This window comes from Triticum urartu, chromosome 5A (genome assembly GCF_056163025.1).
Source record: "Triticum urartu cultivar PI428250 chromosome 5A, HENAU_Tu73, whole genome shotgun sequence".
Lineage (NCBI taxonomy): Eukaryota > Viridiplantae > Streptophyta > Magnoliopsida > Poales > Poaceae > Triticum > Triticum urartu.
The window spans coordinates 47149641-47164495 of record NC_141877.1 but is presented as its reverse complement, the minus strand read 5'-3'; the positions used below and the strand labels follow the sequence as shown (position 1 = coordinate 47164495).

At 45.5% G+C, this 14855-nt stretch overlaps 1 long non-coding RNA gene across 1 annotated transcript; it reads left to right on the top strand.

Moving 5' to 3' along the window:
• Positions 1 to 6817: 6817 nt before the first annotated feature.
• On the top strand, positions 6818 to 7638 carry LOC147967915 (uncharacterized). Its single transcript, XR_015603209.1, has 3 exons — positions 6818 to 7195; positions 7288 to 7423; positions 7496 to 7638. It is a non-coding gene; the product is annotated as an uncharacterized LOC147967915 (long non-coding RNA).
• Positions 7639 to 14855: the final 7217 nt, after the last annotated feature.

The following is a 14855-nucleotide window of genomic DNA, read 5'->3' as shown; positions in this document are numbered from 1 at the left end:
TCAAGTTCCCATATGTCCACTAAGTAACCATAATATGTGTCCTTTCCGCTCTCGGTTGCTGCATCAAAGCGGACACCGCTGTTTTGGTTGGTGCTCTTTTGATCTTGGGCGATCGTGTAAAATGTATTCCCATTTATCTCGTATCCTTTGTAAGTCAATACAGTCAAAGATGGTCCCCTGGACAACAAGTACAACTCATCACAAACAGTGTTGTCACCTCTGAGACGTGTTTCCAACCAACTGCTGAAAGTCGTGATGTGTTCACATGTAATCCAGTCGTCGCACTGCTCCGGGTGTTTGGAGCGCAGACTGTTCTTGTGTTCATCGACATACGGGGTCACCAAGGTAGAGTTCTGTAGAACTGTGTAGTGTGCTTGAGACCAAGAATATCCGTCCCTGCATATTATTGAGTCTCTTCCAAGAGTGCCTTTTCCAGTCAGTGTCCCCTCATACCGCGATTTAGGGAGACCTATCTTGTTAAGGCCAGGAATGAAGTCAACACAAAACCCGATAACATCCTCTGTTTGATGGCCCATGGAGATGCTTCCTTCTGGCCTAGCGCGGTTACGGACATATTTCTTTAGGACTCCCATGAACCTCTCAAAGGGGAACATATTGTGTAGAAATACGGGCCCCAGGATGACAATCTCGTCGACTAGATGAACTAGGACGTGCGCCATGATATTGAAGAAGGATGGTGGGAACACCAGCTCGAAACTGACAAGACATTGCGCCACATCACTCCTTAGCCTTGGTACGATTTCTGGATCGATCACCTTCTGAGAGATTGCATTGAGGAATGCACATAGCTTCACAATGGCTAATCGGACGTTTTCCGGTAGAAGCCCCCTCAATGCAACCGGAAGCAGTTGCGTCATAATCACGTGGCAGTCATGAGACTTTAGGTTCTGAAACTTTTTCTCTGGCATATTTATTATTCCCTTTATATTCGACGAGAAGCCAGTCGTGACCTTCATACTGAGCAGGCATTCAAAGAAGATTTATTTCTCTTCTTTCGTAAGAGCGTAGCTGGCAGGACCTTTATACTGCTTCGGAGGCATGCCGTCTCTTTCGTGCAAACGTTGCAGGTCCTCTCGTGCCTCAGGTGTATCTTTTGTCTTCCCATACACGCCCAAGAAGCCTAGCAGGTTCACGCAAAGGTTCTTCGTCACGTGCATCACGTCGATTGAGGAGCGGACCTCTAGGTCTTTCCAGTAGGGTAGGTCCCAAAATATAGATTTCTTCTTCCACATGGGTGCGTGTCCCTCAGCGTCATTCGGAACAGCTAGTCCACCGGGACCCTTTCCAAAGATTACGTAGTGTAAATCATTGACCATAGCAAGCACGTGATCACCGGTGCGCATGGCGGGCTTCTTCCGGTGATCTGCCTCGCCTTTGAAATGCTTGCCTTTCTTTCGACATTGATGGTTGGTCGGAAGAAATCGACGATGGCCCAGGTACACATTTTTCCTGCATTTGTCCAGGTATATACTTTCAGTGTCATCTAAACAGTGCATGCATGCGTGGTATCCTTTGTTTGTCTGTCCTGAAAGGTTACTGAGAGCGGGCCAATCGTTGATGGTTACGAACAGCAACGCCTTAAGGTTAAATTCCTCCTGTCTGTGCTCATCCCACGTACGTACACCGTTTCCATTCTACAGCTGTAAAAGTTCTTCAACTAATGGCCTTAGGTACACATCAATTTCGTTGCCGGGTTGCTTAGGGCCTTGGATGAGAACTGGCATCATAATGAACTTCCGCTTCATGCACATCCAAGGAGGAAGGTTATACATACATAGAGTCACGGGCCAGGTGTTGTGATTGCTGCTCTGCTCCCCGAAAGGATTAATGCCATCCGCGCTTAAAGCAAACCATACATTCCTTGGGTCCTTTGCAAACTCATCCCAGTACTTTCTCTCGATTTTTCTCCACTGCGACCCGTCAGCGGGTGCTCTCAACTTCCCATCTTTCTTTCGGTTCTCACTGTGCCATCGCATCAACTTGGCATGCTCTTCATTTCTGAACAGACGTTTCAACCGTGGTATTATAGGAGCATACCACATCACCTTCGCAGGAACCCTCTTCCTGAGGGGCTCGCCATCAACATCACCAGGGTCATCTCGTCTGATCTTATACCGCAACGCACCGCATACCGGGCATTCGTTCAGATCCTTGTAGGCACCGCGGTAGAGGATGCAATCATTAGGGCATGCATGTATCTTACCCACCTCCAATCCTAGAGGGCATACGACCTTCTTTGTTGCGTATGTACTATCGGGCAATTCGTTATCGTTTGGAAGCTTCTCCTTCAATATTTTCAGTAGCTTCTGAAATCCTTTGTCAGCCACAGCATTCTCTGCCTTCCACTGCAGCAATTCCAGTACGGTACCGAGCTTTGTGTTGCCATCTTCGCAATTGGGGTATAACCCTTTTTTGTGATCCTCTAACATGCGATCGAACTTCAGCTTCTCCTTTTGACTAATGCATTGCGTCCTTGCATCGACAATGACCCGGCGGAGATCATCATCATCGGGCACATCGTCTGGTTCCTCTTTATCTTCAGCAGCTTCACCCGTGGCAGCATCATTGGGCACATCGTCTGGTTCCTCTTGATCTTCACCAGCTCCCCCCGTTGCAGCATCACCGTATTCAGGGGGCACATAGTTGTCATCGTACTCTTCTTCTTCGCCGTCTTCCATCATAACCCCTATTTCTCCGTGCCTCGTCCAAACATTATAGTGTGGCATGAAACCCTTGTAAAGCAGGTGGGAGTGAAGGATTTTCCGGTTAGAGTAAGACCTCGTATTCCCACATTCAGTGCATGGACAACACATAAAACCATTCTGCTTGTTTGCCTCAGCCGCATCGAGAAACTCATGCACGCCCTTAATGTACTCGCGGGTGTGTCTGTCACCGTACATCCATTGCCGGTTCATCTGCGTGCATTATATATAATTAAGTGTCCAAATTAATAGAAGTTCATCATCACATTAAAACCAAATTGCATACATAGTTCTCATCTAACAACATATAGCTCTCCAGAGCATCTAATTAATTAAACCATACATTGAAACTATGTAAAACATTTCAATGCGAAAACAAATGCGATCATAATCGCAACCAAGGTAACAATTGATCCAACGGCATAATGATACCAAGCCTCGGTATGAATGGCATATTTTCTAATCTTTCTAATCTTCAAGCGCATTGCATCCATCTTGATCTTGTGATCATCGACGACATCCGCAACATGCAACTCCAATATCATCTTCTCCTCCTCAATTTTTTTTATTTTTTCCTTCAACAAATTGTTTTCTTCTTCAACTAAATTTAACCTCTCGACAATAGGGTCGGTTGACATTTCCGATTCACATACATCCTAGATAAATAAAATCTATGTCACGTTGGTCGGCATAATTTTCATAAACAATAAATGAACCAATAGTTATGAAGATAATATACATACCAAATCCGAATCATAGACAGGATGAGGGCCGACGGGGGCGGATACCAAAACCATCGCACTATATAAGATGCAATAATAAATGTAAGAAAATGATACAAGTATCTATCTAAACAGACAAGTAAGAATATTTTTCCTTTCAGAAAGAAGATAAGAACAAGAGGCTCACCACGGTGGTGTCGGTGATGAGATCAGCGCGGGTGATCGACGGCGGTGAAGACGGGGACGGGGCGTGACGGACCGCTAAATCTAGACAAATCTCGAGGAAAATGGAGCTTGGAGGTCGAGCTTCGAGAGGAGAAAGTTTAAGTAGTGTGGCTCGGGCATTCCATCGAACACCTCATGTGCATAGGAGGTGAGCTAGAGCACCACAAACCCCTCCCCTCGCCGGCCAGAGAAAAACAGAGCACTCCAGTGCTCTGCTCGCGGGCGAGGGTATATATAGGCACCTCATTGGTCCCGGTTTGTGGCAAGAACCGGGACTAAAGGGGAGCCTTTGGTCCCGGTTCAGGCCACCAACCGGGACCAATGGTGGTGGGCCAGGAGCGAGGCCCATTGGTCCCGGTTCGTCCCACCAACCGGGACCAAAAGGTCCAGACGAACCGGGACCAATGGCCCACGTGGTACGGCCGGCCCCCTGGGCTCACGAACCGGGACCAATGCCCACATTAGTCCCGGTTCTACACTGAACCGGGACTAATGGGCTGAGCTGGCCTGGACCATAGCCCTGTTTTCTACTAGTGCTAGTGCATATGTTCAACTACGGTAACTACCATGGAGATACCCTGGTAAGATTTTTTACTATTACGACATCCGTGCATCTTTTGCATACTTCTAAAACTAGTACATCATTGCTAACTATGAAGTTATTACTATGTTTTTAACAGATAATCCCAGAGAATTGTGTGCCTCATTTGATGTATCAGAAAGGTAGCTTTAATGTTTTGAACATATAACCAGGTCATCCTACGAATCTCAACTGTCCATACCAGATTTCTAAAAGGAATGGAGACATGCAAATCAAAGGATGAAAAAAATGTATGAACAGTCGTAAGGAGGTTCTTGGAAGCAAAAGGAAGCGAAGCGCAAGAATTGGAGACAGGATGATCTCCATTCTCCATAATGGAGAGCCAGGGTCTATATTCTTTTATGCTATTTTTTACCTTAAAGAGGGTATTTAGGTCCTACCTAATACTGATGATCATGTGCTAAGAACAATTAAGTAGGGTTGGTTCGATGACTATGAGGATGATGATCGTATGACTTGTTATTAATAACGAGTAGAAGTTGTATGATGATGATTAGTAGACTTGTTATTATATATGATGATGCATGATGCGAGCATGAAGAGTTATTATATATCAGCGGGTGAAATGAACATGGATTGGATTGAAGTAAAGGCAACATGCATGTGGTGCATGTCGAAAGTAGTACAATCCAAACTTGATCAAGTTAGGATTAGTATTACTTTCGACATGCACCACATGTTGCCTCACTTCAATCTAAGTCATGTTTAAGCATAGCAGTAGCAGTAGCACGGAGATAAGAGAGGACACATCTCTCTATTAGCTACCTATACGAACCTAAATTAACCCCCAAAACCCCTAAACCACCTCCTTTCAAAAAACAAAACAGTCGCTGAAATGCTGACGCGTGGAAGCTTATTGGTCCCGGTTGGTGCTACCAATCGGAACCAAAGGCCCTCCTGCCTGGGCTCACCGGAGTGGCCACGTGGAGGCCCATCTGTCCCGGTTTGTATAAGAACCGGGACTAAAGGCCTAGGGCGTTAATAACGACCCTTTAGTCCCGGTTCCCCAACCGGGACAGATGGGCCTTATGAACCGGGACAAATGGGCCTTTTTCTACTAGTGCCACCATGTTGTGGAGCAAATGCTTATAAGGATGATGGATGGTGCAAAATAAGAACGGAAGGAGAAAACCAATATTCTTTCATATTGAACAAAATTCAAAACTAACCCATTGATGCATGATGAACCTGAGCGTTTGAATCTCGTGTTCATGCTGTAATGAAAAATAGGACAATGCAAATGAGGTTAGGATTTGAGACACCTCTTACCAAAGGAGGCAGAGATGCATGATAATTTGCAGATTTCTTTTGTTGCAGAGGCGAGAATATACGGTGCGGGTGGGGTGCGAGGAGATGATGCATTGTGCGCGGATGGCGAGACAGTGGCGAATCAGGGACAAAACGTGTAGCACGTCGAGTGAAGCAGTGGGCGACGACACATGGGTGCCCTGAAGAAGGCACAACTCCTCCTCGCGCGTCCCCGGTGGTGGCTCGCGTGCTGTCATGGCCGCTACTTCTTGTACATGAGTTCCGGTTTCGGGCGAGAGCACGTTCGTCTTGCCAGCGTACGCGGGTGGCTCTATCATCCGGCCGTATGTGAGCTCTTCATGTGTCTCCCATGCGCACACTCCTCCGCTGGACAGGGCCAGGGCACGAGCGTTGTCGGCGAGCCCGCTGGCGCATCCTTTCAATCTCTTCGACACTCACATCACTGTGTGTCTCCTCCTGGGGGCGTTCACCCCTCGATCCTTGGGTGCATGCACCGCCGGCGCCGGACAGGGTGGGGCCGCATGCATGTTGCCAGGCGAGCGCACCACCGCCGCCACCGGACAGGGTCGGGCCCGCATGCATGTTGCTGGGCAAGCGCACCACCGTCCTGGGCGCGGACAGGGTCGGGCCCGCGTGCTTGTTGCCTGGCAAGCGCACTGCCGGGCGGCCTCTCGCCCTCTCCTCTGCATGCCTTGTTCTCCCTCCCTCGTGCGTTACTTTGGCTTCCTCAACGACGGAGTCCTCGCTTAACGGCGGCAGCGTCTCACATGCATTGGCTGGCGGCTTGCATGCTCTTTAGAATTTTTTTGTTTTTGGTTGGAGGTTTCGTACGGGAATAATTAGATTGAGAGGTGGTGCTAATTAAGGGAGAGAGATAACCGGTGGCAATTTGGATTGCATGTGTTGCGTGATTGTAGGAGTTGCCGATAGGCGTACATGGGGTGTTTTAGTGGAGTACGGCCAGTCAATTAAAATTACTAAACGCACATACAAATAAGATTAGGTTAAGGCTAGCTATTAGACTAACTTAGTGGGTGTAATCATACGGTGGTAATTGATCTGCGTACATTTTTTGAGGTGTCTTTAGAGAAGATTTTGTTTGGTCTTTTATTTATCTCTACTTCTAATGTCTCAGTTGGTAGGTCGCGTTCCGGATTTTATTTTCGTCCCACTATTTTCGTCCGGTTTTTTTCGATGGTTTTTTTCCGCCTTCCCCATGCATTAAAAAAACCTACGCTCCTCTCGATCCCGTGCCTTCGCCGTCGTGTTCGCGGATCCGCCGCCGCAACCATCGCCTCGTTCCCGTGCGCAGCCGTCGCTCCCTCTCCCAGCGCCCGAGCATCCCCGTCGCTCCCTCTCCCAGCGCCGCCTCCGCCGCCATGGCCCCTCCCCTTGCGCCCCGAACTGCCTCGCGCACTCGTCGCCCATTATACCACAGAGGAGGCGAAGACAGCGGCAGCGCGGCGACCGGCCTGCTTCGCCGGTCGCCGCCTCGGCTGCACTCGGCGGGCGCCACGCCGTCTCCTCTCCATGGGAGTGGCGGATGGCAGCGAGGAAAGTGGATCGACCTGGCCATGGGGATGGCACTACGACCCCTGCCAGCCTCCCGCGTCGCCGTGCCTCCCTGCATCGTCGCCTCCGACCTCACCACGTAGGTAACCTCACCTCTGTCCCCTCCGCACCTCCTTCCACTCCATCCTCGACCACCCCCTTCCTCTCACCTCATGCCCATTGTGGTGGCCTGCAGCTCCTTTGACGAGTAATGGGGATGGAAATATATCAATGATGGGGTGTGGTTCGTTCCTGTCAGGAAGGCTGGAAGGCCATGAAGCGCCGCTTCGATGAGATGACCATGTGAGAGGCTCACTGCAGGCCTGAATCTTGTATGTACGACGTAATTTTGTGCTATCTATCTTTTGGGAAGTAATTTTGTGCTCTGTGCATGAATATTTCAGGAACTTCCGATGCGGTTGTTCACCAGTAACAGGTTCGTACTTCATACCAGCATGATGGTGTAGTATGTTTACTTCGCTTACTACTTGTTCGATTAAAATCATACTGGTGCCGTTGTGTCCAGAATACGAGTGAAATTTTGTGCATTGGGGCTCTTGGGCATGAAATATGGGGCAGTTTAGGGCTGCGTTTTGATTTTCGGATTGGGTTTTTTTTCGCCCCTGAACGAAACAGCCGAATTTCGGTCAATTCAAAAATTTCGGCAAAATCTCGGACGAAATTCCATAAACAAAATTTGAATTTTTGAATGAAATTTGACCGAAATCTGGCTGAAATTCGGCCGAAATTTTGCAATCAGCAGAGGAAAGGTATAGCAGATCGAGCTCAAGGGATTAAAAACTGAATCAGTCCAAGAATAAACATTGGAGAAGCAAACGAAGAAGGAAGTGCCCTGATGCTACCTATGCATCAGTCCAACATATAAAAACAATCCTCATTGCCGCAGACATCATGCACCATGCCGTGGCCTTGAAGAAGCAACAGAGAAGAAACTAGGTGGTGATGGAGGAGGCGTGAGGTGGCCCTGATGGAGGCTGTGCGTCCACGCGCTCAGACGCAAGCAAGCGGGCGGGAGGTACCAGTCAACGAGGCGGCTTGATGCAGCGGATTCTTCACCGGAGGAGCTCCCGACGGGCGTGGGAAGGCAGCAGCAGGCGGGCAGCGGCGGCGCCGCACAGGGAAAGACAGAGGAAACGAGAAGTTTAGGGTTCGGGCGTTCAGTTTGATGGCGTTTTCTTAGCTGGACCATAGTGGAGGCCTTCTAGATGTTGGGCTGGGCCATAACTTTCAAACCAGGCCGAAATTTTTGAAGCGAAAGGGACATATTCCGGGCCCAGCCTAGATGGCCGAAATTCGGCCAAAATTGATTTTTTCGGCCGAAAATCAAAACTGTGGTTTAGGGACTACGTCCTGAAGATTCCTTCAGGTTCACCGGAAATGACTACCAACTTGTTTAATTCTGCAGGTGCGGGTGTTGCTGGTTGATGGTGGCCTAAGCATTTGAGTCTAACTGAAAGTGAACCGGAGCGATGTGCAGAAAAAAATCTTAGCGAAGAGACTGAATTTGTATACTACTTAGAATTTATTAGGTATACTCCCTACACTTGTATATCACTTCTGAATACAAGTTCAGGTTATTACGTAGTACTATTGGATTTTAGAATTGATACTTGAAGATTTTAAAAGGTTACTGAATTTTGTACCAAGTCTACTGTTATGTATAGGAAGAACATGATCTAAAATATTGATAATGCATATAAACGGTGATTATCTGCTCTTATGATGAAGACGTTCCTTGCTTCCCTGTTAAATACATGTGAACTATAGGGAATTATTTTCTAACATTCGTACTAGAAGAAACTATTTTCAGTTTTCAGGTTATGCCTTTCTTGCAATGATTGCATCTGTGAAGTTGATGCTTAATTACTTCCTACATTTAGAAGATCGTAACTTTTGCTATACAAACATGCATGGTGAGATGGAGCGTTGATGAGTGCTGTGCATTTTGCAGATCAGGTTATATTTCCTTGGTAGCATGGCAGCAGCACCCAATCAGACCACAACCGCGGCGGGCGTGCTCTGCGATCTTGGCCACCGTCTCCAAGGCAGGTACGGCCTACGCCGCCACTGAGAGCTGCCCCTCCTCATCACCATCAACGCCGATGAGCTCTCCCTCTGCTCTCGCCGCTACCCAGCTCCATCCACTATCTTCTACAATATTGTTGCTACTTTGTAATGGCTAGCCCAATTTTCTTTATTGCTGTTATGTCTTTTTTGCGAGTCAACGATTTTCTTTCAAATCTACAAATGGGTGCGTTTGTCTAACCATTATGTAAATGGCTGGAATCCATAATATGTGAAATTCCGGCACAGTTGCATGAAAAAGTGAGTACTCCCTCCGTTTCTTTTTAGTCTGCATATAAGATTTGGTCAAAGTCAAACTTTGTTAACTTTGACTAAGTTTATAGAAATAAATATCAAGATTCACAATATGAAATCAATATTGTTAGATGCATCATGAAATTAATTTTCATACCATATAACTTTAGTATTGTAGATGTTGATATTTTTTCCTACAAAGTTGGTCAAACTTTACAAAATTTGACTTTGACCAAATCTTATATATGCAGACTAAAAAGAAATGGAGGGAGTATTGAGTAGGGATGTAATTCTTGCCGATTCAAATATCAGCATGTGTTCCAGAGACATAATAAAACCATCCTGAATCTTTCGTTTTTAGCATGCTGAGATCTGTACTACCATATATATACTTCTAAATTACATGGTATGGAGATTTTGAATATTGGCACCTGATCTTTTATCTTATAATAGATCAGATGTTCCTGGTCAGCATCAAGGAATTGTTTTGAGACTTGTATCCATTTTTTCCCTGGTAAAATGTATGACAATATACCGTCCATGTTGGTGACCTATTGATCTTCTAATTTCTATATTCGCAAAAAAAGATCTTCTAATTTCTAAAGATGTCTCTGACTTGCTCACATGCCAATAAATATAAGCTGCATCAAGTGAGCTTTCCTGTCAAAAGTAGCAATCAACCAAAAGAAAAGAATAATGCTCATCTGACTTGTTGGTTGTTTCTCACAGTTATTTGATTGCCTTATAACCTTCAAGTTAACATAGTGCTGCAGTTTGTGGCAAACTTATGGACTGGTCATACCTGTACTGGACGTTGCTACTGAACAACAAGTAGCTTCTCTTGTCTTCCTATTACGCCAACGAGAGCAGCCATCCTATTACGTGAGAAACCACCCCATGATTCCCTCCGCTCTCTGACCATTGCTATGATGGAAAGTTGAAAATACATCAGTGCAAAGTGCGCTCGCTGCCATCAGATGCACTAGGAGTCAAAGCCGTCAATTGTTTTCTAGCCTCACATGTATGCAAGCTGTTTGACAAAAGGCTCCACCTACAATCTTCTTGAATTTTTAACGGTACAGAAAGAGTGAATAATGTACGTGTTGGGTGAAGTGCAGATGCTATGAACTCTTCCAGCTCTATAAATTCACATATTGTGTTAGTGCATTCTAATTCGTTTGGTACATATGCTGCAATGAACTCGCAGCAACAAGCTTCCTTCTTTCTTTAGCATTGCTTTTCTACTACAATTGATGACAGAGCACTGGCAACCTCAGGAAGTTGGGCGCCAAGGTGGAGTCCCTGCAGAAGTTGTTCACCCGGAAGGTCGTCTTCTCCAAGGCGTCCCTAGCCTTCGAACAGGACCGCTCCATCAAGGTATCTACTCATGTATCCAATTACCAAACTTATCCTTTCACTTGGGCCGGAGGACAATAGATTTGTCTTAATCATTTGAATCCATTAATAAATCTTCTTCTTTGCTCGAGTTGAATCTGTGAAGACTCCGATGGAGTAATGTCGTCTTCGCCGGGCTGCAATTATATGCCTAGGGGTGGTCAAACTGAAAAGTTCAGGGAAGATTCAGACTACATGTGGTAGTGCTGAACATTGTTTGGCCGTTCATCGAATGTGGTAGTGCGTATAGGGTTATAGCCTCGGGCTAAACTGAAAATCTATCTGGAATTTGGTTTTACAGTGTCTAAGTGTTAATGATGTCTAGAATTGCTGCAGATTAATTAGTTATTGTGGAGGTTATAAGACCATGTAGTGGTACATTGATTATCTGGCGCTGAGTAATTAACTGAACATTATTTTGATGTTCATCGATTGTGGCATTGCGTAGGCTGTTACAGCTTCAGTTTAAACTGAAAATTATCTAAAATTTGGATTTAGAATGTCTAACTGTGAATGGTGGCTAGCTTCGGTTGCACCCGAAATACCAAAGTTCACACTAAAATCTTTTTTTTACAAAACCTCTCGTAGCTGAGTTGAATTTCGTTTTTGTTGGTTTAGTAGACGGAAACTTAGCATTGCCCCAAAATTCTGAAAAGATGGAGTATAATTTTTGTTTACTAAAAAAATGAAGTGACTTTTAACAGCTGGGGGTTATGTGATATGTTTTTCAATCGTGTTAATGTACACTTTTGGAATGTAGAATGGAACTATATCTGTTTGTTCAACTAGAGAGAGGAGCTGTTTTTCAACTGCAGTAGTGTATACTTTCGGAACGAAAAATGAAACTATATCTATTTTTTAAACTTTTCCAATATTGGAAGATGTAAAATGTATACTTTTGGCTGCACGGTGATTTTTTCTGGCTATCCTTGCAATGTATTGAACCTGATCATCTCTGATTAGTGTTGTTCCTACTTCTTGAAGGGTGAACCATTGAGTGGCAATTCCACATGTGTATTCATTGCAACTTGGATGTACGGCGTAGTGATTAGCAGCACGAAGTGCTGAGCACGTCGTGTGTGTGTGTGTGTGTTGTTGGTACAGTATGCATTTTTGGGCCTGTATTGCGGAACTAACTTAGACTGCCTGGTTGTTGTTTTTAGTATAGTATACCTTTTGTGGGCCTGAATTCTGAACCTTACTGATTTTTTCCTTGTGTGTTAGTATATAGTTTTTTGGCCTAATTTGTTAACCTTATCTGGGTATTGATTTTCTGCATTCAGTGATGCACCCGTGGTCATGCGTATTTGTTAGTCTACTTTACTTATAGATTTAGTTGTTTTTATCAGTATCCACCCGTAGGTTAGTTAACTGAAATTTTTGTTGGGAGTGGTTCATTATGTTCTTTAACTGCTAAACTGAAGCAGCGGATCAAAAAATTTAAAGACAATTAGATCTGTAGTAATTAATTAAGACTTGATGGTTGTGTTATTATTATAGTATATACAATTCTGGGCTGAATTGCAAATATGATCGAAATTTCCTGGTTTTGTTATTATTATTATGTTATACTATTATGCTGGCGAGCTTTTTGTTAGTGCTTTTCTAACTGTCCTTGCTAAACTTTTGATACTCTCTACAATGATGAAATGTTTCTGCATGTTAGTTAAGTACCAGGGCAACCATAAATGATGTTCCTTCCTTTCGTTGAGCTACCTTACTGTTATGCCGTCTACCTTTTTGTTAATATACACACTGGAATTCTCTATTCTGGAACCCATGAATTCTTTGTCTCTTCCCTGTGACCTGTTTCTCATCTACTTTTTTTTGTAAGAAACATTATAGTATATTACGTGCTATCTAGACAAAATATACATAATTGGTTCTCTTCTATATGCTTTCCTCAATGAATACACTTGGTTCACAAAAGCATTGGGATAATTAGCTGAACAAGTTTTGCAAATTTTTGTTTCTTGCATCTCCCCTGATTATTTCCTGGTACTTGTGAAATTGTTCAGATTACTTAGCTTCGGTTTATATATTAGAACGTGGCAATGGCTCGGAAGACATCAAATCTGCCTTCTTGGCTCGGGGGGAGTCATGGGCGGCGCATGCCAAGTCCTCCCTTGATGGCAGTAGCGGATGGAACACGGGGAAGGGGATCAAGGCCAAGAGTAGGGTGGTTGGTGAGGAACTCCTCCTTGGCAGTCCATGGGGAAGTATGGTGTGAAGGAGAGAGGGTGCCATGCGAAGGTGAGGTGGGTGTCATCCAGTTTTAAAGGAGAGGGCTCCAGCGAGAAATGTCCAGGTACGACGGGAAATTGAGCGGGAAAGGGAGGGTCCGACAGGAAAAGAGGAGGGTGCATTGTGGGGTGGGGTTTTGTGTTGGGACTACATGCTGGAGATAACATGGCGGATAGTCCGGACAACCACATTTTCCCCACACATGGGCTGGATTTGGTGGAGCCTGGACTGTCGAGACGGGTGGATTTTGGGGAGCCCGTTGGGCACATGTTTGATGTCAGAACAAGCCCGAATTTATAAGGGAGAAATGAGTTTCAACCTTGAAAACGATCTTAGTCATTTATTTGATTCATTTATTGTCATTGTAGCCCGTAGCAACGCACGGGCATTGTACTAGTATAAGTAATAAGTAAGTGTAGAAGTCAAAAAAAATCGAAAGAACGAGATCAACGAGATTTGATCCGATAATTAAAGGGCCTTCACGTCACGTCCCCGTTCCTTTTGTTGGCGACTAAATACTAACAAGAAATATGTTCGTTCCGATAATCATGTGCCACGCCGTCACCATGTTACCGTTTTCTTTTATTCAGTCGAACATGCAGAAGAAAGAACGAGAGAAACATGGTTTGATCTGATAATCACGACGTCGTCGCACGATCTACTTGACGTTAGATTTCATCCGCTAATCATGGCAAGGCTCGCACACAGAAAATTGTGGGCTTATGCACATGATAAATTACTTGCATGCAACAACAAAAGTACTAAGTACTCTCTTCATTTCGAATTACTTGTTGCAAATATGGATGTATCTAGATGTATTTTAGTTCTAGATACATCCATTTTCTATGACAAGTAGTTTGGAACGGAGGAAGTAATAAACATGTGCCGGATCATCGCTAACGATTGCGCCCTGGCCGGCTCGACCCAGTACACTTCCTACGGCATGTCGCCCACGATTTTGCGTCATCCACTCGCCATAGCACCCATGCACGTCGCCCACCACGTCGTTATACATGCGCATGTCGCCGTCGGTGCTGCTTGGCCGGTCCGCTCGGTCCAGCCCGAGCTTTGACGCCGCCGGTCCGACCCTTGAAAACAGGCCCGCATGGCTGGTCGGTCCGGTCCGGTCCAGCCCGCCGACGGTCAGTCCAAATGTCGGCTCGGTCAGAGACTGGACCGGCCTGAATCGTGTCCATCCTGAGCTACAATAGAGAAAATGAACATTGAGTACCCCCGCTGATTAATGCTAAGAGCAGCTCGCCTCCTGTAGTTGCTCTGGCCTGCAGAATACCAAATGGCAGAAGGAAGACCACCGTTCCTTTCGTCACTATGCTCTGAAGTTTGCCATCCTTACGTGCAAACCCGTTGTGACTGGTCCATAATTCAATCTCCCGAGCGATGTTGGAACCGAGGATCGACGGACAATCATACAAAAACACGAGACATGATGGTTTACCGGGTGACCAACGCCCCAGCGACAAACGCTGGCTTTTTCTCTGAATTTCTCTAACTCGGCTCAACTTATAAGAGTATTTAGACAAGGGATTTATACATGGTGCGCATAGTCACCACCCAACGACGACACACGCACACACAGCCCAACCACACAGCAAGTCACGCACGCACTAGCTAAGGCACTATATGTATGCATCCATGACTCGGCCACTAACAACTTATCCATGCATGCGTGTGACTCAATCCTCTCCTGCTAACTAGGCAGGCAACTAACAAATTTGCATCAAGATTATGGTTAATAATTCTCTCCCTAATCTTGACATGCCTTGC